The 20,415-nt window shown below is 40.8% G+C and overlaps 1 long non-coding RNA gene across 1 annotated transcript in view; it reads left to right on the forward strand.

Moving 5' to 3' along the window:
* Positions 1-13,321, forward strand: part of LOC116483156 (uncharacterized) — a 103,034-nt gene extending 89,713 nt beyond the window's left edge. Inside the window, exons 2-3 of the long non-coding RNA XR_004252187.2 lie at positions 4,503-4,576; positions 12,798-13,321. This is a non-coding gene — a long non-coding RNA (uncharacterized LOC116483156). The remainder of the gene's footprint in view (positions 1-4,502; positions 4,577-12,797) is intronic.
* Positions 13,322-20,415: the final 7,094 nt, after the last annotated feature.

Below are 20,415 nucleotides of genomic sequence, written 5' to 3' on the forward strand. Positions count from 1 at the left end.
TCCCATATTTTGTCATTGAGAAACAAAAAAAGCAAAAATTATAAAAATAAAGCTGCCGATGTTTTAAGGGCAACATGCAAGATTTCTCTACATCAAGGAATAAAAAGGTATTTTAGTATATTTGACATAGTAATGTGTAATTGTTGTATTGTGTTTTAACATACATTCAGTCTCCAATGATGAGACAATATATCATTTTAAAGCAAATTGGTCTACAAAATATTCTTTTTTCTAAATTATTACTTTAATGGGAATAAAATGTCCTATGTCATGTATTTCTTGATACAAATAAGGCATATTTTATAGACAATCATATTTACAATTATTAAACATGAATTCTAAGACAACATTTTAGTAACATTGACATAAAATTTTTAAACAAAATTTTACCAAAAAGAGTGGAATTACTTGAAACAATTACTAAGAAGATCTAGGGGATTATATTATTACTATTAAAAGAGTTTAGAATAAAAAAGAAAAAGGCAAGGACCATTGCTTGGTAAGATCCTCACCAAATGCCCGCTCTGTGATGTCCTGGTGCCACCCTTGGAGGTCTTTCTTTCGGTATGGAGATCTCTGAGGACAGCTAGCACTCCACAGCCAGAAGCTGCTGATTGCCAGCAATTTACAGCTGCTCCCTGGAGCTGGCTTTCGGGACTTCTCAATGCTCCAGGAAGGGCTATGCAGAAAGCCTGTTCTCCCCAGAGATTCCAGCAAGGATGTGAAGTGCACACGGGGGCTCTGAGTCTCCGCTTGGCTGTGTGGGGAGCGTGTTTTGCAACCTGATGAGCGCAGAGGTCGAGCAAGGCCAGCAGGTTGCAAAATGAAATCAATAATGATGTTTTCTGTTGGTTAAAGATAATTACCAAAATGAGTAGGGTGACATCTCTCAAAATGAATACAGTGACAATGAAAAAACTGGGGAGATCTGAATGAAGTCTGCAGTTTAGTTAATAGTACTGAATTGATTTTAATTTATACATTTTGACAAATGTACCATAGTAGTATAAGACGTTCACATTATTGGAAGGTGGGTGGGGAGTATATGGGGATTCTCTATATTACCCTTCTGCAAGTCTAAAAGTATTTTAAAATAAAAAGTACATATATATTTACTATATATGTGCAAATATTTCTTTACAAGGAGTGCTAGAGGAGTTAGGCCAAGACATTTTGATGCCACATGGAGGGAGTCTGCTTGCTGATCTCAAATACAGCACTTGGCCTGATAAATATTTTGTGAGAAGGACCTCGAAGAATGCATCTCCTGTGCCGAGCGCACGCAGTTCATTCTTTTGGAGCGCTGTCCTGCCCTGCGGATCACTGCGAGTGCCCCGTGGTAGTCTGTTTGCACCTGGAGTTGCGGGGGCAGCACCCTGCCCCATCTCTTTTATGTCCTAATAATGCTGCCTTTCCGACCATCCATTGAATCGGGTCCCTACTGCATTTCACACTTGGATTAACTCAATCGTGCAAATTGTGTCAAGCCTAAAAGAAATCAGGCTGTGGGCAAATAAGAAACACTAATAAAAATTGAAAACACAGCTCACAGCCGAGATGCTCCTTTAGGAAGCTGCAGCTCTCACTGTCCTCAGGTTCCCGGGCTCTGGCAGAGTGGGAGTGGGGTGGGGGGGCGGGCGGTAAGCAGACTTGAGTTACAACATAAATAAAACCCACAGGGTCAGTTATATTCCCAGATGTGGATTCACCTCTTCACATGGAATGAAATGGTTCCGACAAGATTAGCAGGACACGATAAACAAAGCATTCCTTGAAATATATTTGTTTGTCCTTACCAAGCAAAGATTTCCAGCGGACTTTTAGTAGGTTTCCTAATATTCCTTCTTGCATTAACACACAGAGTTGTGGTGCCAAGCCTCTGCTCTGCTGGTTCCTCCACTTGGAAGCCCTCTGGTAGACATTTCTACCACACGTCCGGCTCTTTACTGTCTTCCAAGGTCCAGTTAAAACACAATCCTTTAATTCAGATAGATTTCCTGACTGGTCTCAAGAGAAGCACTCTCTCCTGCTCTGAACCCTGTCCTGTTTTGCTGCTTTTTCACGTCGTCACCTACATTTCCTGCCTTACATCAGGCTCATTTGTGTACACTCAGCTCCTTGCTGCCTGGAATGTAGGCTCCCTGATGAAGAAGCCATGCTCTCTGGGTATCTCCCACAAGTTCTGGTGTCATGATTTATACACATCATTGTGGGTGCTCAGAAGTTATTTCTAGAAGGATTTCCTTGGAGTTTAGGTCGTGGATGAAGAAAAGACCATAATGGGAGAGGCTATTAGAGCTTCTAACTTCTATCTCAGACTGGCTCCATGCTCAGACGATTTGGTCTCTGTTCTTCATTGGTAGGGAACATTAGGCCATTAAGCAAAGGAAGGGACCTGCTATATGTGTTTCTTTTTTCTTTTCTTTCTTTCTTTTTTTTTTTTTTTTGAGACAGTCTTGCTCTGTCACCAAGCTGGAGTGCAGTGGCGCGATCTCGGCTCACTGCAACCTCCTCCTCCTGGTTTGAAGCGTTTCTCCTGCCTCAGCCTCCCGAGTAGCTGGGACTACAGGCATGCGCCACCATGCCCGGCTAATTTTTGTATTTTTGATAGAGATAGCGTTTCACCATGTTGGCCAGGATGGTCTTGATCAAGAGATCAACCTCGGCCTCCCAAAGTGCTGGGATTACAGGTGTGAGCTACTGCCCCCGGCCGACCGTGTGCGTTTCTACACAAAAAACCAAATTTGAAAAGAACTAGGAATATGCAAGGAGGGCCTGGACCCTGTTGGAAGTCCTCAGAGGCATGACTCCAACTAATCCTTAGCTTCCAGGGGTGAACCTAAATGTGTAGCAGGTGCTTGGTTTGATTCCCCGCTTACTCCTGAATTCTCAATCCACTCAGCACAGGTCTCCCTTTACGGGTTTCACGTACTTTACTTGAAAGCTATTGACCTAAGATTGCCTGTGCAGATAATTTCCTGTACCCACTAACATGGATTAAAGTTTATTGAGAGTGCAGAAACGACATTTAAAACTTCACTGTATCATTCACAGCACCTAACCCAGAATGGAGTTCAAAAGTATTAATTCAATCATTGCCCCAACCAGTGGGATAAGCTGAGCCGGCAGGACCCTTCTCCAACCTCTCTTTGTCCCTCCCACATACTCCTGACAAGCGGATTGAGGATATTGTGTGGAGGATCACAACGTAGAGCAAACAATGCTGTCTCTGATGATGGAGATGATGATATTACTAACAGCAACCCCAAGAACAACATTTACAAGTGCTTCCACCTATGGGCCACGTACTGTGTTTAAGTGACTTACGTGCATTACCTCATTTAATCCTTAAGAAATCCTCTGAGGTATGTGCTAAATGAGTGTCATGATGCACCTTTTACATACAAGAAACCTGAGGCTTTGGGAGATTCAGAAATGTGGATCTCAGAGCCCAAGCCCTGAGTCAGCAGGAAAATCCGCATTTCTCCTGGTCCTGTAGTCGTGATCAGCTGTGGTGGTGCAGCCAGCACAGAGTGGAGACTTTGAAACATACATCGTCTCACAAAGGACCATTGTTTCCAACAGAGGGATCGGAATAGCGCTGCTCCTGTCTTCTGGGTTGATGTAAACAGTCTGGGTGGACCAGGGTCTTATCTCCATCTCCGGCTGAGGAGGCCGGAGACAATTTGATAGAAGCTGCACTTCAATGACCACAGGCACACACAAAGAGTCTTCACAGGTTCACCCAAAGATCTATCTCCAAAGGCTGAGCTTTTCCTAAAACAGCTGTAATATCTGGCTTTATTCCACACTTGTCTTTACCTTACTTCTTCTCCTGAAGAAAGCCCTATGACAAAAATTGGCAATAAAATTATTAACCATAATCATTTTTGTCTTAAACCAACTCACTTATGTTTAATGACCACTAAAGTAGGTGAGTTAAAAATAACCTTGTATTCTATTTCTCCTTCTAGGTGATTGGCATCTCTTTCCGTTCAAAATTAGAGAAAATACCAAAGCTCAGCAGTGATCTTCCTTCTAGAGGCTTGTTGGAACTCCAAACACATACCCCTGACAGATACAACAGGGATTAATGAGCCATGACCAGAAGTTTGATTTTTCTGTCAAGTGCTCCCATCCGTCTTTAATAAACAGAAGAACAACATAAACTCCATTGCCTGCTTTCCACTGCTGAAACTGAGCTGGCTGTTCCTGGTACCGTGTGTGTTGAGCTGAGTTATGATTCTAAATGACTTGACAAACGCTTTTACAAGCCCCTTTGGTCTGCTACTCTGGTGACTGGCTTTGCTCCCCAAGTTCCATTTCTTTGCTTCTGTTCAATGTGGGCAGCTCAGTGTTTTGCCAGTGGAAACTGTCAAATGTAATATCGCATTTACAACTAAATGACTTCAATTTAGTGTCACTGGTGCACTATCTGTGGTGTAAAACTGCCAAAATACCCACTGTTTTCCCTTTAAGCCATGCTGTGTGCTTTTTTGCAGAAGGCTGTCTCCTGCGAGGACCAGAAGTTGAGCCAAGGCACATGGAACTTACAATAGCAGATGGTAAGAACCAGGTATGATCATGGAGCAATGCCTGATGTCATGCTTCCTCTATTCTGATGAAGCTATATTTTGTTTCAGGAAAATATCTGTCCTTAACAAAAATAATTGCTCCATCCACGTTCACTGAAAAACTGTGTTGCTCAAAAAAAAGAGAAGTTTACATTGCAAAAATTATTAAGAACGAGAGTGTATTTCTTTTCTCTTTCCTTTTCTTTTATCTTCTTGTTCTTGCAAAATAAACTAGGATTTATGTGGGACATTTATTTCTTTATTCTCTGAGATTGTTGCTGAAAAGACTGGCTGCCTTAAACGAAGCTGGCCACAGGATGTCCCCAGCGTTCCATGAAAATTCCACTGAAAGGGCATTTACCTGGTAATGCAAAACTTGGTTCTTAAAGAAGAAAGGTCAGAGCACATAGATGTGGTCACATCTACAATTTCAAACAAAATCTGGTTTTGCAGAGGCAGCCTTAGTGTCATCAGAAAAAAATCAAAGCAGATCTGAATGGAGGTTGTCCTTGAATGTAGGTTGCCACCTACAAGTAAAGCCACTAAACTTAACAGTCCAGAGCTGCTATTTAATTGCCCCTGAAGAGAAGTCACCCTGAGGTGGAGTTAATAACCAATACTAGACCTTTTTTTCCTTTCACTTTAATTTTCTTTGAAAGCTTCATGCTCAAGTGACGTGGTGATCAATATCTAATGAAAATATGCTGCTCAAATACCTTCCTTGGGCTGAGATATTTAGCAAATCCCAAAATGAGAGTCTGAAGAAGCCCAAAAGAGAAAATATTTGAAAGGATCATGAATATGCATCTAAACTTATTGAGTTAACACATTTTAAAATAGAAATTAGTTAAATATTTAACTCAATCTGCTCTGGCACAAGGGCAGGGGTGACATAGCCATGGTGCAAAAAAGCAGCTATGGACTAGGTATTTAACAGAAGCTTCCCAGGGAAGGCAGTGGGAAAGGGCAAATCTATCTGTCACTGAGCTCATGGAGGCACGGTGTGGAACTGCGTGTGTGAAACATTTCCTTCTGTCTTTTCATGGATTGATAGGTCCCAGAGTTCAGTGCTAAGTCAAGTCACCCAAGGACCAAGGCAACTCATCAGCCTCCTCTCTGGCCTGGATGATCCCAGGTTCAAGCAGATTTCTGTCGGTTTATGTTATCCAAGCTTCGTGAGTTGAGTCAACAAATATATTACACTGATCAATTCCACTGGTGTTATAATAGCCCTCACTTCTGCTTGATTTTAACTTGTCTACAGACTGTGAGTGTCTATTCTGTACTGGGGAACAGTCACAGAGCATGCAGCTTCATCTCAATGAAAGTATTCAAGGGTCTGGATAGAGCCTGTTTCCCCATTTTTTTCTTTTTAAATTAATTACTTTTTATGTATAATTGACATAATAAGTGAAGATATTTATGGGATAGAGTGTGATGTTTCAATGCATGTATACATTGTATAAATGATTAAGTCAGAGTAATTACCATATTCATCACTTTAAACATTTATCTTTTCTTTTGTAGCGATAACATCCAAAATGTTCTCTTCTAGCCATCTTGAAATATACAGAACATTGCTATTTGCTATAGTCACCATACTATGTAATAGAACACCAGAATTTATTCTTCCTTCGTAACTACAACTCTGTATCTATTGATCAAGCTCTTTTGTTTCCCCTTACCCCTCCCCTCTCCAGGCTCTGATAACCACTATCCTACTCTCTATTTCTATTAAGGCAACTTTTTAAGATTCCACTTATGGGAGAGATCATACAATATTTGTCTTTCTGTGCCTGGCTTATTTCACTTAATAATGTCCTCCAGGTTGATCCCTTTCATTTATATACCCATGTATACAAATCTGAACTTCTGTTATTTTAAAAGTCTTGATAGAGGCCGTGCTTCTACTGATATGGAGGCTGTTATAAGCTGAATTCTATTTCACCAAATTCCCATGTTGAAGTCCTAACCCCCAGCACTTCAGAATGTGATGGTATTTGGGGATACGGTCTTTAACAAGCTAAGGTTAAAGCTTGTCATTGGGGTGGGCCCTAATCCAATGTGACTGGTGTCCTTATAAAAAGAGGAGATTAGGGCACAGACATGCACAGAGGGAAGACCATGTGAGGACATAGGGAGAAGGTGGCATCTACAAGCCAAGGAGAGGGGCCTCAGAGGAAATCAACCCTGCCCATGCCTTGATCTCTGACTCGGAGGCTCCAGAATTGTAAGGAAATAAATCACTGTTGTTAAAGCCACTCAGCCTGTGACACTTTGTCATGGCAGCCCTAGCAAATGCATATAGAGGCAAAAAATTTCAGTATGGTAATACTAGCTATGTATTATTAGTCACTAGCTCTTTGGTTAAACATAGCTCTCCTAGGCCAGGCGCGGTGGCTCACACCTGTAATCCCAACACGTTGGGAGGCCGAGGTGGGAGGATTACCTCAGGTCAGGAGTTCAAGACCATCTCTACTAAAAATACAAAAATTAGCCAGGTGTGGTGGTGCATGCCTGTAATCCCAGCTACTCAGGAGGCTGGGGCAGGAGAATTGCTTGAGCCTAGGAGACAGAGATTGCAGTGAGCCAAGATCATGCCACTGCATTACAGCCTGGCCAACAGAGTGAGACTCTGTCTCAAAAAACAAAAACAAAAACAAAAACAAAAACAAAAACAAAACAAAACAAAAAACATAGCTCTCCTAACTCAATAATAATGGCTGATATCAACTTAGAACTTGGTAAATTCCGTGTATTCTACCAACAGATTTACATGTATTAATTCAGATAATCATCAAGGCAACCTTCTGAGGTTGAAATCCCCATTTTTTAGATGAGAAGACTGAGGTGAGGACCCCTGTGCCATCAGTCTATAGGGCCCACACTTGATGACTAGCACAAAATATTTCAAACCATGGGGAGGGAGGATCACAAAAAGGTAGAAAAAAAAGTTGTGCCATTTTCTTCATATTCCTGTTTTATCTGCTAACTTCTGACACAGTATTTTTGCCTCTTGTGGGTAAATCTTGAATAGAATATACTTGCCCTACACATATGCTGATTACCCAAGGGTTAAGCTTGATTTCCACTCTTTAGTCATTGGGCCACACCTTTTCCCTTTTTTAGGGCACATCTATATCCATGGGTATATTCCAAATTATTTTATCTAATCTTCCAAGTTACCTACTACCTACTGCCGCCAATTCCCGGTGGATTGTATGAAAAAGGCCAGGCTGGACAGGAGTGAGCAGGACACGGTGAGCATTGAGTGAGTGAGGCCAGTGACTGGGCATAACCCAGTTGGTGAATCCATGATTCACATGGAATCAGAGATCTGTGGAGCTGGGCAGGCCTTATAAATCTTCTGGTTCATTTAATTCATGGTTCTATTTCAACACTTATCATCATCTGGACTGATTTAGAGTGGGCTGTGTGTGTGTGAGTCTTCCCTTCCCACCCCTGAAAAGGGGTTCCCTGCAGAAACAGTGCAGGGAGAGAAGCATCGAGAACTCCTCCTTTAGCACGGGTACCCACTGACACCCAGGGGTGTGTTCTTGGGTTTGTAACTTGCCAGCGTGTACAGCTAGTGCTGGACCAGCCCAGAGGTTGGCTTGGTTCATAGTCCAACACTGTTGCCGTGACAATGCACTGCCTGCTAGAAATATCCAAATTTATTTTTTTAAAAAGATACACTGGTAGATAATTATTCTCATCACAAAGGAATATGTTACTGTGAGGAAGGATTCACTGTCTAGGACTATGAACTTTGTAAGAAAACAGGGGCATGAGCTTGAAACCAAACTTGAAAAATAAAAAGCAGCAGCTAGACATTCACTACCTCAAAAGTAGAGAAAAACATATTGACCTTCTGGTTTTGAAATTGTTTAATAACTGGAAACTAGTTTCAAACTTGAGTTTGGCATAGTTTTAAGAACTCAGTCAAGAGGAATACAAAATCCTATTTTTAAAATACAGCTGCTACAATTTTAAGGCAACACCATCAATCTGCAGTGGAGGGAAACACACAAAGGAAATGTACTTTAAATGTTTTATAACTAATGTATGTATAAAGTAAAATATAAAGAAAATTCATATAGTTTTAACAATCGCAGAGTATTAAAAACATCCATTTTTAAGGATTACGGAAAATATTCAGGTCATTATTTGTTCAACTCGACCTGTTAATTATGTGAATGTCTATTTCAAAATACCCAACTGGAATCTCAGGGGATACGTGTGAGTGTTCTATCCCATGACTCTTTATAAGAATAAAAATAAGCAAAAAGTAAATACAATTTGGGTCTAAATAGCTTTCCTCTTTGGCCACTTGGGCCTTCGTTTTGTTTAATTATCTGTTCATTTCTGGTGAGACCATCTCTTGGCAATGCTTTGGGATACTTAGGTTTCCTGGAGTACAGAAGAATAGTCCGTGTGGTTTCATACTGAATTATGCGGTTGGAGGTGGGTCTGCTGCAGTCGTTCTGGACACATTCCCCCTCCTATCTTGTGTGTGATACGAGATTTGATAAGCTTTTAAGCAGCTTCTGCCTGTTTTCAGCATCTACAGTGCATCACCTTCCTGGCTGGACTCACCAGCTTAGAGAAAGCAAACGACTTAGAAAAACCACAAAGCATAGTGCAGGTGCCCCACTGGATGGGGGAACACATTTTTGCAGTTATCTGCTGCTATGTTGGGTGTTAACTTCTGTAACTGAATATTTAAGCCTGAGAACTTGCTTGTTTTTCGCCCTCACGTCGGGCATTCTCCGGCCCTTCCCCTGGAGGGTGAATTGTGCTGGTGGGGTGGGGTGGAGGGAGAGGAGCGCGAAGGCAAGGATGACTGCCCACCTTGGATGCCTTTTCCAGCACGATGCTCTGACTAATGAGCAGAGGCCACTGCTGAAGAGCAAGGCTGGGTCTCCTTTTCCAGAGACTGAGCCCATTACCCTCTCGGCCCCACTAGCCTGCAGGCACCCAGCCTGCCTCCCAAATGGATGACTTCCGGCTAGCCATGCCGCTCCCAGTCCTGGTGCCAGTGGCCGTGAATAACCTTGCTTTTGTGTGTATTTATTTTATTTTGAATTTCTCCACCCTGGATCTTTCCACCTCCAAACCCCACCCCCTGCTTGCCGGCCCCATGTGGTGATGTTTCTTGAAACGTTAGATTCTTTCTTCCTCTATCCCCCCCTCTAGTTCTGGAAGCATTTTGTTTCTGTACTGCTTTGTGAAGCTGGTGCTGAGTCCAGATCCTTGGGGCTTTAAAGTTGAATTAATTATTAAACAGGAAGGGAGCAGTACTTTCAGCAGGCGCCAAGTAACTATACTTAAACTGCAACCTGGCACTGTTTTTCCCACCCTTGTGCTGTGGTTTGCTGAAGGCAACTGGAGATTTTTATTCTAGTTTTAATCAAGCATTTCTGTAAGTTTTCAGGCAGTTAAGATTTGGCAGCAAAGGGCTGGGAAGTCAGTCTTCATCACCTCCTGACCAGTTTGGCCAAAGAAAAAATTAAAACAAAATCAGAAGTACTTTCCCAGTTCATAAATCAATCTGAAATTGCCCACTCTCTACGGGTTGCTTTTCCTGAGGACAGGGTGGGCTTTTCTCTCAAATATATGTATATATTTTATTGATTAGCTTCCATTTGTAGAGAATGGTGCTTTTCAAATAAAACCATCAGAACACTGGCTTTAGTTGCTGTGTGATTGTTATAATCATTGCTTTAATTTAGGGGCTATGTTGAAGATATGAAACCCTGTATTTAAAAATATACTCAGGAAGAATGGGTGCAGTGGCTCATGCCTGTAGCCCCAGCACTTTGGGAGGCCAAGGCAGGAAGATCGCTTGGGACCAGGCATTGGAGTCCAGCCTAGCCAACGTAATGAGATCCCCATCTCTAAAATAATGAAAAATTAGCCGGGCATGGTGGTACACCTGTAGTCCTAGCTACTCAGGAGGCTGAGGCGGGAGAATCACTTGAGCCCAGGAGTTTGAGGCTGCACTGAGCTAGGATATTGCCACAGGACTCCAGCTTGGGCAACAGAACAAGGCACTGTCTCTAAAAATAATAACAGTAATAATAAAGTAAAAATAAAAATACATGTGAAGACACACAGCAGAATTTCTTACTTTTCTGAGGCTAGGCATTGATGCTAGAAATTCGCAACTCAATGGAGTTGGTGGGTCAGCTTAGCCCAGATACTGAATATAGGCATTCTCACAGAGCTATATGAATGAGACAGTGGCCAAAACCCAAAGCCTTCCTAAAGGTATCAAACTAATACCTTAAATGACAGCAAAACGCTTTCTGGAGGCTGTCCCTGCAGCGGGCTGGCCCTCTGATTTTCACCTGGCTCCTGGTGTTTGGTGGTGGGCCTTTCCCAGTCTTGGCTGACTGCTCTGCAGGAAGCTCGCTAGGAAATGCTCTGCTCAGCTCCATTAAGTCTCGCCCTGTAGCTGAGCAGCGGTGCAGGCTGTCAGGGTGGGGAGGGAGGAAGAGCTATCTGGGTGCAGCTGGGTGCGTAGGCAGGAGTGTGAAGCAGCCTCAAGAGGAAAGAGAACAAAGATTTGGTTAAAAATTTAGATTCATGCGTATAAATTTGGAACAGGGCAAAAAAAAGTAAGCACAACGCACACAACCCTCCCGCACCCCTCCCAGTTGGCTTGTGATGAAGTGTGCATGTGAGAACAGCTCAGAACCGAAACACCGTACAGTTATGTCGCCCCTAAGAATGTGCTGGGAAACCTTGCAACAGATATATCCTTAGAACTTTTAAAAATGAGAGAGGTTCTGTGAGCCTTCAGTCCAAATACTATTTTTTGGACTTATTTTCCATTCAGGAATTTAAAAAAATGTATTCTTGCTGACAATTCTTAATTTTAAAAAATATTAAACATTTTAGTCATACATATAATATATGTCTTCACTGTGTAATTTCCATCAGTCAATAGATTTAATTATAATAAACAAATAAATGTACTTACAATAAGCAAAAAACTGTGGTCCACTGGCTTCTGGGAAAAGACATGTAGAAGAAACCAGATAAATTCACACTTCTAGGAATTTAAGCTCAAAATTTCAAGCACGTCTATTTTTTTCTGAATGGTCACCTTTTCCAGGGACTGATCCTTTCTCAATAAATCATCCTCTGACCTTGGTGTTGAGATTGTCATGGGGCTTCTACTCTCAGGATGTCAAGTTTGGTCATATTATTTAGGATTCTATCATGGCCACATTGCACTTCTAACCACAGTAAATAATTTAAAACCCAAATTGAAAATGATATATTCCTCATCAACCAATATTTGGAAAATATATTTATTAAATGCACAACTTTTGTACAATTTCTATCTGTTCTTTATGTCCCATTTTCTTTCCAGAAAACATTCTGCACTGGTTTTAAAATCACATGATAAGATTTCTAATCTCTGAGCAAAAGTCCTCATCCTTTATATTTGGAAATGGGTTGATACTCTTATCCCTCACCCATGGAAAGTTTGCAACATAAAATTTTTAAAAATACTTTATTTAAAATAACCTTCCAGCAGCTGGCCTAGTCTTCTATGTTTAGATATTAGAAAACACTTGAAAAGCACTTTCACTTAGTTAAAAAGGAAAACTAGTCAACAGTAATAATAACAACCCTTTAAACAAAAAAAGGATACGGAGAATACCAAACAGGCATGCATTGCGTTGTAAAAGCCTTTTTTTTCCCCCTAGTTAAAGATAACTCTAAAGATACTGTGTATACCCACCTATAGTTTCCTGAGGACTTTCCTCCCTGCCTGCTAAAAAGCAAAAGTTAGGAAATTATGTCTGATTTGTGTCAAATATGTTCCAAAGAATCGTGAGGCTTTCCTTTCATTATGAGGAATATTCATGTAGGAAGTCGTCCTCTGAGCAGTTGCCACCTTTTCTTACATGGTATTCCCAACTGCAGTGCCAGGCAGTGGGGGCTTTGCCACCGTGGGAGTGGCTCCAGTTCCTGGGTGATCCCAGGGCCTGCCCAGACATCGGCCATCTCTGCAGGTGTATGGGCTGCGGCCCTAGGCAAGACTGTCTCTGCCTTCCCCAAAGGTCTCTGAGCCCTTCTGCGGCCCAGATGGTTCCAATTTGAGGCCTACATTCAGTGCTGGAGCTGTATTGAGTTTCTTCCCTGAAACCAACAAAACCTGCTTCAGCATTTTGCTTGGATTAAAATATTTGTCCCTTTTTTTCACAGGGCAGAAGGAGAACTCCTGAAGCCTCCGAAGGAAGGAAATCATTACAGGGCCCTACAGAAGTAGGTCATGTGCTACAGCTGCTCATAGTTTAAGAGGAAGAAACATGGGACCTCAAACCTGGAACACGACTCTTTCAAAATGCTTGTGAGCAACCCAAGAAAAACATCCTCCCGAGGCTTATCTAATAACCATGATCTCTAATCGTCTCAATGTGTGCTCATGTTTCCTTAGGAGTTTGCACCCACTTCTCAGAGCTAACGAGATGCCGAAACAGAACACAGAAAAAGTAATGAAGGAGATTTAATAGTTTGTGTTAAAGCTAATATGGTCCATTAGGAGCTGTCATTTTTATAAACAATAAGGATACGTTACCCTCTTCTTTGGTGTAAAGTCATTCCATGCAGGACCTATAAACATTCAGTAATGATCTGTAGAACATGCATGAACGACAATTAAAGCGCCACTTGAAAAGTCTGTTTTCCTCACATACTTAGTTTCTTGCTAAATAAACTTGTAAAGTTCATACATGTGTACGCATATGCTTACATTATAAAAAAAAAAGTGTGCATTTCATTAAGAAAATCTACAAACAGATATAAGTGTTTTTGGTTCCCATTAGCTTGAGAAATATCAGAAGTGATTAGTTAAATGAGGAGCATAGGTTCTGTTTTTTAGTGCATACTATAATAATAAAACAACCACTCTTTTATGGTAGCTTAGCAAGACAAAATTATAGTTCACAGTGTCATGAAAGGCATGATTACAACCTTTGAAAGTTATAAGTAAAAAAGCTTCTATAAAACCTGTTGCCAAAAAAGTACGTTCTACAGTGATTCAGATATATTTCTGAAATTTATTTTTTAATTGTGGCTGATATCAAGCAGAGGCAAGACTTGAGAACTTGCATTCTTTTTGAGACTCACTGAATGTACTTGAGAAAATAAAATCAGATTGACTCCTTCTGACTTTGTAAATAGAGTTGGCTCCCTTGCTTTCTCTCTCTCTCTTTTAAAGGACAAATGATTCCTTTTTATAGGTTTTAGGTTTGGCAGAATTTGATCAAAAAAAATTCTTACAACCGCCTAACATTTTCTGCTGCAAACAGGAGTGGGTAGGGAGTAGGGGATAAAGAAAGGTCCAGATTAAAATGATTCTAGTTATTCACATAGACTCGAAAGCTCCAGTGACGAGTTTTGAGAAGTAGCCTTAGGCAGAACTTGCTATCAAAGAAGGCCAGGAACAAAAAACATTTAAAAGCAGATTACGAGTCTCTCCTAACAAAGCAAAATCAAATCACTGATCGATAAGTGCAGCTGGGTTAAAACTGTTTCCTTAAAAAGGCTTTAAAAACTTTTTTGAGTGATAAGCTGGAGGCTGACCCTTTTATGCTTTTGAGCAAACTCCTCCTGGAAAAGTCTTTCCCATCTCTTCCAGGGCTGCCTCTTTTGGGATGAGTCTCTCTCTTCTCACTTAACACAAGCAGGCCCTTGGCAGGAAAAGGCTGGCAATGTGGTTTCCAGGAAAAGGAAAGATGCTCTTTGATCTAAGTCAAGCCCTCTAAGAGAGTTTAGCTACTAGTCCCGACAGCATAGCTGGATTCCCCATGGTCATCTACGAACTATTTGTGCAATGCCCAAGCTGGAATGACCATTATTGGTGTAAAATCAACTGGAAACCTAAAGAAAATCTTCAACAAAGAAAAGCCCCAGACTCCAAGTCACTTAAGCCACAAAAATGTGCTGGGTAGATTGTGGCTCGCTGTCTAGATCAAGGCCATGTGGACGACGTTGATGCGTACCTCCCAGCGTCAGACGTAACTCAGATGCCGGCTCTTTCAGTGACTGATTTCAAACAGGGCTTTTAAAAACAAGGGAAGAGGGAAAAAATAGAAAACCAATGAGCAAGTGGTGTTCAATTTATTCACATATGTTCCAAATGGCACAGAGATAAGCAAAAAGGTTCTGGTACGTTTTTTAATGATTTCATTATCACCAGACAAGAATGGAAAGATCGTCCAGATGCTATTGAAAAGATAGAAAAGTAAGATTTAAAAAAATAAGAATAATATCTTGAATGGTTCCCTGCCCGGATACGTAAACAGTGAAGGCTGACCAATGAGATCTTTGAAGTTAGGTCTATTTGCAAGTCCGTTTATTTAAAAAGGAAGGTTGAGATGATGTAGAAAAAAAAAGAAAACTTTTAGAAAAATTTGATCTTGGCCTGGCTGTCTTCTCTGCGTGAGCATCGTTTGCCTGGGGTGGATTGTCATTTGAGCCAGTGATTAAGCAAGGAGGGAGAGTGAAGCAAAGCTACAGTCCCCTTCGGTGGAGCAGGGGCTTGGCCAGTGCCTTGCCCAGGAAGCCTGTGTCACACACAGCACACGTGGAGGATGAGGATTATTCCCATTGCAAGGGCTGCCGCTTGGGTCACAGATCTGCCCCTTTCCTTCTCTTAGCTGCTCCTTGTCCATCCGTAATAGCCATCTTGGTGTGTTGAATTCTGCACTATTGCAAAGCGCCCTGGCCACTGGGTCTGAAGAAAGCTCTCTCCCTTTTTGGAGGCTCTCTGAAAAGTGAGCACTCTCCATGGCTTATATGGAAGTGCTTGGCCACCTAGAAAGTGAGTTTATGGTCTCTTTTCAGTTTTATAAAATTATTATTTATTGTTAGCTTTTTTAGAGACAGGGTCTCACTCTGTAGCCCAGGCTGGATGCAGGGTGCGGCAGCCTCAAACACCTGGGTTCAAGCTGTCCCCCTGCCTCAGCCTCCCAAGTAGCTGGGACTGCAGCCGCACGCCATGCGTTGCTAAGGTTTATGATCTCTTTATGGGTGTATGTGTGTGTTATGTTTCTAAGTAGATTGTAAGCTTCCTGAAGGTGGGGGCCACAGTCTTCCTGATCAGGTCTATGACCTCCTAATTGTTCAGTAGAAATTGGTCTGTTGCTGGGTGCATGATAATGAAACAGAATAGACCATGCCCAGGAAAGTGCATAGAGGTGCAATTCTTAATCAAGGACGCAAAGCGTGTTTGGCGTGACTCAAAGTAACGCCGAAAGTATTGCTCAAAGCAGCGTCTACCTATGGAATAATGAAAACAACGTCTCTTCAGAAAGACAGCATGCCTTTTACAGCACCACAATTCCCCTTGAATTTTCTTCCCAAAATCCACTGAGAGTGTGGGGACTTGGATTCCTCCACCTCCCGATTCTCCTGATTCACTGCCACACTGTCCCTGGACTTTATTAGGGTAAAACTTTCTGGTATCTGGAAAAGTAGTAAAACCCTCATTTCTCCGAAAGCACTGGAGTTGTATATGCTGGATGGATCATTTTCATTTATGTTTGGTATGACCGTTATTTCAGCTGCTTCATGTCTGTCAGGCCTTACACATGCTGTTTGTTTCATGGCTAAAATAGTATGTGACCTATCTTGAAACCCCAAGAAAATTTCTCTAGCAACAGCATTGTTTTCTGACATTGTAAATCATCTCTCCTTCCACACAATTTCGCATGGCCACAACAAAAATAAATGTGGATATCTGAATTTTATAGTTGAAGACGTTAAGTGGGTACTTCTAAATTAGATTCTCCAAGTCCCAACAACATCTATTTATTGTTTTGCTTATCATTCTTTAAGTTTTACCAAAGGGACCTCCTATTGTTTACAACAAAATAGCAACAAACACAATATCTAGAAGTGTGTTTAGTCCAGCTAAGGACTGATCTGGGGCTGCCCGTGCAATCAAAACCTCTGCCTTAGCTCTCCGTGTGTCTTGAAAGGTAAAGCTCTCACCCACTAACTCTGTCAGTTCACGGATATGTCGCTGGAGTTTTGTGTTTTTTTTTTCCATATAGTACAAATCATATTGGAAAGAGGCAAATTAATCTCTTTAATTCAAAATCATTTACCTAGTACCCATTATGTGCAACACCAGTGACAGAAAAGCTACACATAAAAGCACATCAGTTGGGAATATGGTCGTGTTCAGCTTCTTGTTCACGTAAATAATTGGAAACAGAGTCAGTGCGTCCCACTCCCACAACTGAGGTGCTGTTTCCCTTAATGGTTCCCTAGGTGTTCAAAGGCAGGATCATCTCTGGATTACTGCAGTTTTAGACGACACACTAACATTCACTAATAGGGGAATGGAAATTAAAAATGCAAATAAGTGCTCGGGTTCCCCACCCCCAAATAGGTCAGATAACTGCTTATTTTCCTCTAAATTAATGTGCTTTGAGGTTCTGTAGGCAGAGGCTAAACACCTATTATGAATATTATCATATGTCTCGTTTTTACTAATCTTTGTTTTGAATGACTAGATTTAAGTGATGTAAGCAAGAAGATATGGAAAGTGAGAGTAATCACAAAGTGAAAATGCCAGTGAGATACCTAGCGCCCTATGGCCTGTTGGAACAATTCTGCCTGCTTTTACAAGTTTCTGCCTCCTCCATCCTTTCTCCTCCTGGAACTTCCTGCCTTGTTTTTCACTAGTTCAGACAGACACTGTGTCTTCTCACCAGTCTCAGCTTCCTTTCGCTCTAGATTTGTTCATTCTGGCCTGGGAACTTTACTTGTCATTCAGTCACCCTGGAGTCTCTTCCACCTCATTCCCAAACAACTTTCTAAGGTTTTCATTTAAGTAAAAACTCTAGTAAAGCACTGGTAAGCATTGGTTAAATAACCTTTGTGAAATACAAAATATTTAATCAAACTTGGGACTTCTTTATCTGATGAGAATCTGTGTTATTCATTTTGTGATGTTTCTAGAAACTCTCCAAATTAATCTCAATGTAAATCTGGTCCTTCCACTTTCAGAGGGCCTTTGGCTTGTAAAAATCTTAGTTTTTCAGTTTTATTATATTCGTGTACTTATCCAGAACAAATGCTCCATGTGCTTGTGCATGTGCTGTTGTGTGTGCGTGTGTTATTGTGTGGATTGTTCATTCCTTCAGGAGGACAGGAACATATCCTTTATCGTCATCGTCTTCTTTTTCTTATTTTTTTGTCTTTTCATCATGAGTCCTATACTCACTGAATATCTATAATCGCAGAAGTCCCTCAATACAAAAATTACTGGCAGTTTTGCAGTTAGGCAAAATTCCCATGAAGCCCATAACAAACTGCCTGAAAAAGAAAGGTAGGATAGAGTAGAGAAAGCAGTATAATTCTGAGCTAGTTGAAATCTGTATTATACCCATTTAACAAGGAAGCTTATTAAAAAAATAATTAAAGAAAATGAATAGTTTTAAATGTAAATTTTATTCAAAATTTCTAATTTTAAATAGGTTTTGAAATGCATAAGGCATATTTTGTCATGATATAATTTATTTTCCCTTATCTGACCTACCTTGCAACTCCAAGAAAATTTCTCTGGCAACGGCATTCTTTTCTAACATTGCAAATAATCTCTTCCTCCACAAAATTTTACATTTGTGTAGTTTAAAACTTTTGTGGGTGTGTGTGTTTAATGAGAGTTATTCAACCAAATAAGTGATTACCAAAGATATCATTTTATTGTTTTGTTTTTTATAAGTATGGATAGAATTTTTAATTCAATTTTTTTAATTTAAAACTCTGTGGCATAGCAATTAGACCATCACACCAAAAAGCAAGTTAGAAAGGGAAAAAAGGGCATTTGCCATTTGTTTTGCATTCAAGGAAACATATTTCTTAGGAAATAAAGAATATCTGCCTGCATAAGAGATCAGAAACAAAATAGTGGTGTCATCCACAAAGACAAGGTGGAGCTAATGTATTCCCATCAGATGTCCTGGGAAGGCTTTTGAGTTTTGTTTTGAAATTTACTCAGATAGACAAAGCCCGGGCAGAGAGTAAACAGTGTGCTGGAGTTGAGTAATCCAGGTGACATTTCTAGTGTCTAACTTGGGAGAGAAGAAATGTACAAATTCTGAATGAGGTAAAGAATAGGCTCCTATTACTTCACTAGGAGATTTCTGCAGGGGAATTTCTGCAAACTCCAGCTCATTATGATGCAGTAACAAATGCAGTTCTATAGAGACACCTACTAAAATTCCTGATTAACTAGGGACAAACCTGGCTCCTTTTACATCTAATGCCGCTGTATTTACCTAGAAGTCAGCAAAACCTACAATAATGTACCATTATTTTCCTAGGTAAAAGTAAGTGAATGTAAATCTAAATCATCCAACCCTATTGTGCCTTAAAAAGGCATACGTTCATAGGAAGTAACAGTGGGAACTGCGGAGTTTGTTGTCTGAATTAAATACAAATTTACACACACAAATGACTAAAATAATGAAAGTGATAGATTAGGGTATTGATGCATAATCACTATCTAGAATGCAGAACTTACGAGCAGCCTGATTTTGAGAACAATTACTTGTAATTAAAGCTGTGCTGGTTACCAAAAAATAAATAAATAAATAGGGAAGTCCTTTGTGTATAACACCAATTAATTACTTTTTTTTTTTTTCAGCGAGAATAGCTCTTAAATGTCTGTGCTGCTATTTATATCTGACCACCTTCAGGAGTGGTATGAAATATGTATTGCTTAGCAGCTTTCTCAGGATGCTATTTGCAACTCATGCTTTTCAGTCAGTTTTCCTTAAATCCATTTAAAAAACAGTAACATCCGTAAGACTCTAATGTAAGAGTGATATTAAGATTCCTGTTTTCTTCATAATTAATAAAAACAAATACCTAGACCCAACTAGACAGTTTGTAAATCAATTTCTCTAGCTGCCACCCCCACTTGAATAGTGATTCAATTATAAACACAGTGATGTTCAGGTATAGCAAGTATTTTTTTCTTGGTAAGGACTCAAAATATGACTGTATTGTATTTAGCCGCACAGCAGCCCTGTGGTTCTTAGTTAACCCAAAACAGGAGATGGTGGTGGTTGGTGATTGTGTCACTGAGCACTCTTTGTTTTTTGGGAGCAGGGCAGGGTCAGCTGGCTGTCAGGGGCTGAAAAAGGCTTGGCCACTGGCATCCAGCTGCTATCCCAGCTCCCAAAGGTCTGATTACTGGCTGGCTCATCCACTGTCCCCATTTTGAGGTCCCTGCTGGAATTGGCCCTAGGGAGAGAGGCATGAGCAAATATACCACTCAGTCCCCTCCTTCACTTAGTGACAGAGCAAGTTCTGGATTTTTCAGAATAGTCCTTTTTTCAGGTGAGTTTATTATTTGCTGTGTAACCAACAGTGGCTGAATTCCTTACCTATTGTGAATCCATTCATAAACCAGGCAACTACATCAGTTACAGGGTTCTATGTCTAGATCTGGAGTTCTGAAAAGAAAATCACTGTAGGAAACAGATCAGAGTGAATGTGAAAATGAATTTTATTTGGGTGAATAATCTGAGTGTCATTTTTCTTCTTTTCTCTGTTTTTCCACGGTGAATGTAACATCTCTGCAATGAATGATGATCTGTGCTGTGGTCAGAAATGCAGGATTAGAGATCGTGTTGCCCGGGTTCAATTCCTGGATTAATCCTGTATTGCTGTAAGACTTTAAGAGACTTATTTTCAGCTGGGCATGGTGGCTCACACTGGTCGTCCCAGCACTTGGGAGGCCAAGGTGGGTGGCTCACTGGAGATCAGGAGTTCAAGACCAGCCTGGCCAACATGGAGAAAC

The sequence above is a fragment of the Hylobates moloch genome, unplaced genomic scaffold (genome assembly GCF_009828535.3).
Source record: "Hylobates moloch isolate HMO894 unplaced genomic scaffold, HMol_V3 SCAFFOLD_15, whole genome shotgun sequence".
Classification (NCBI taxonomy): domain Eukaryota; kingdom Metazoa; phylum Chordata; class Mammalia; order Primates; family Hylobatidae; genus Hylobates; species Hylobates moloch.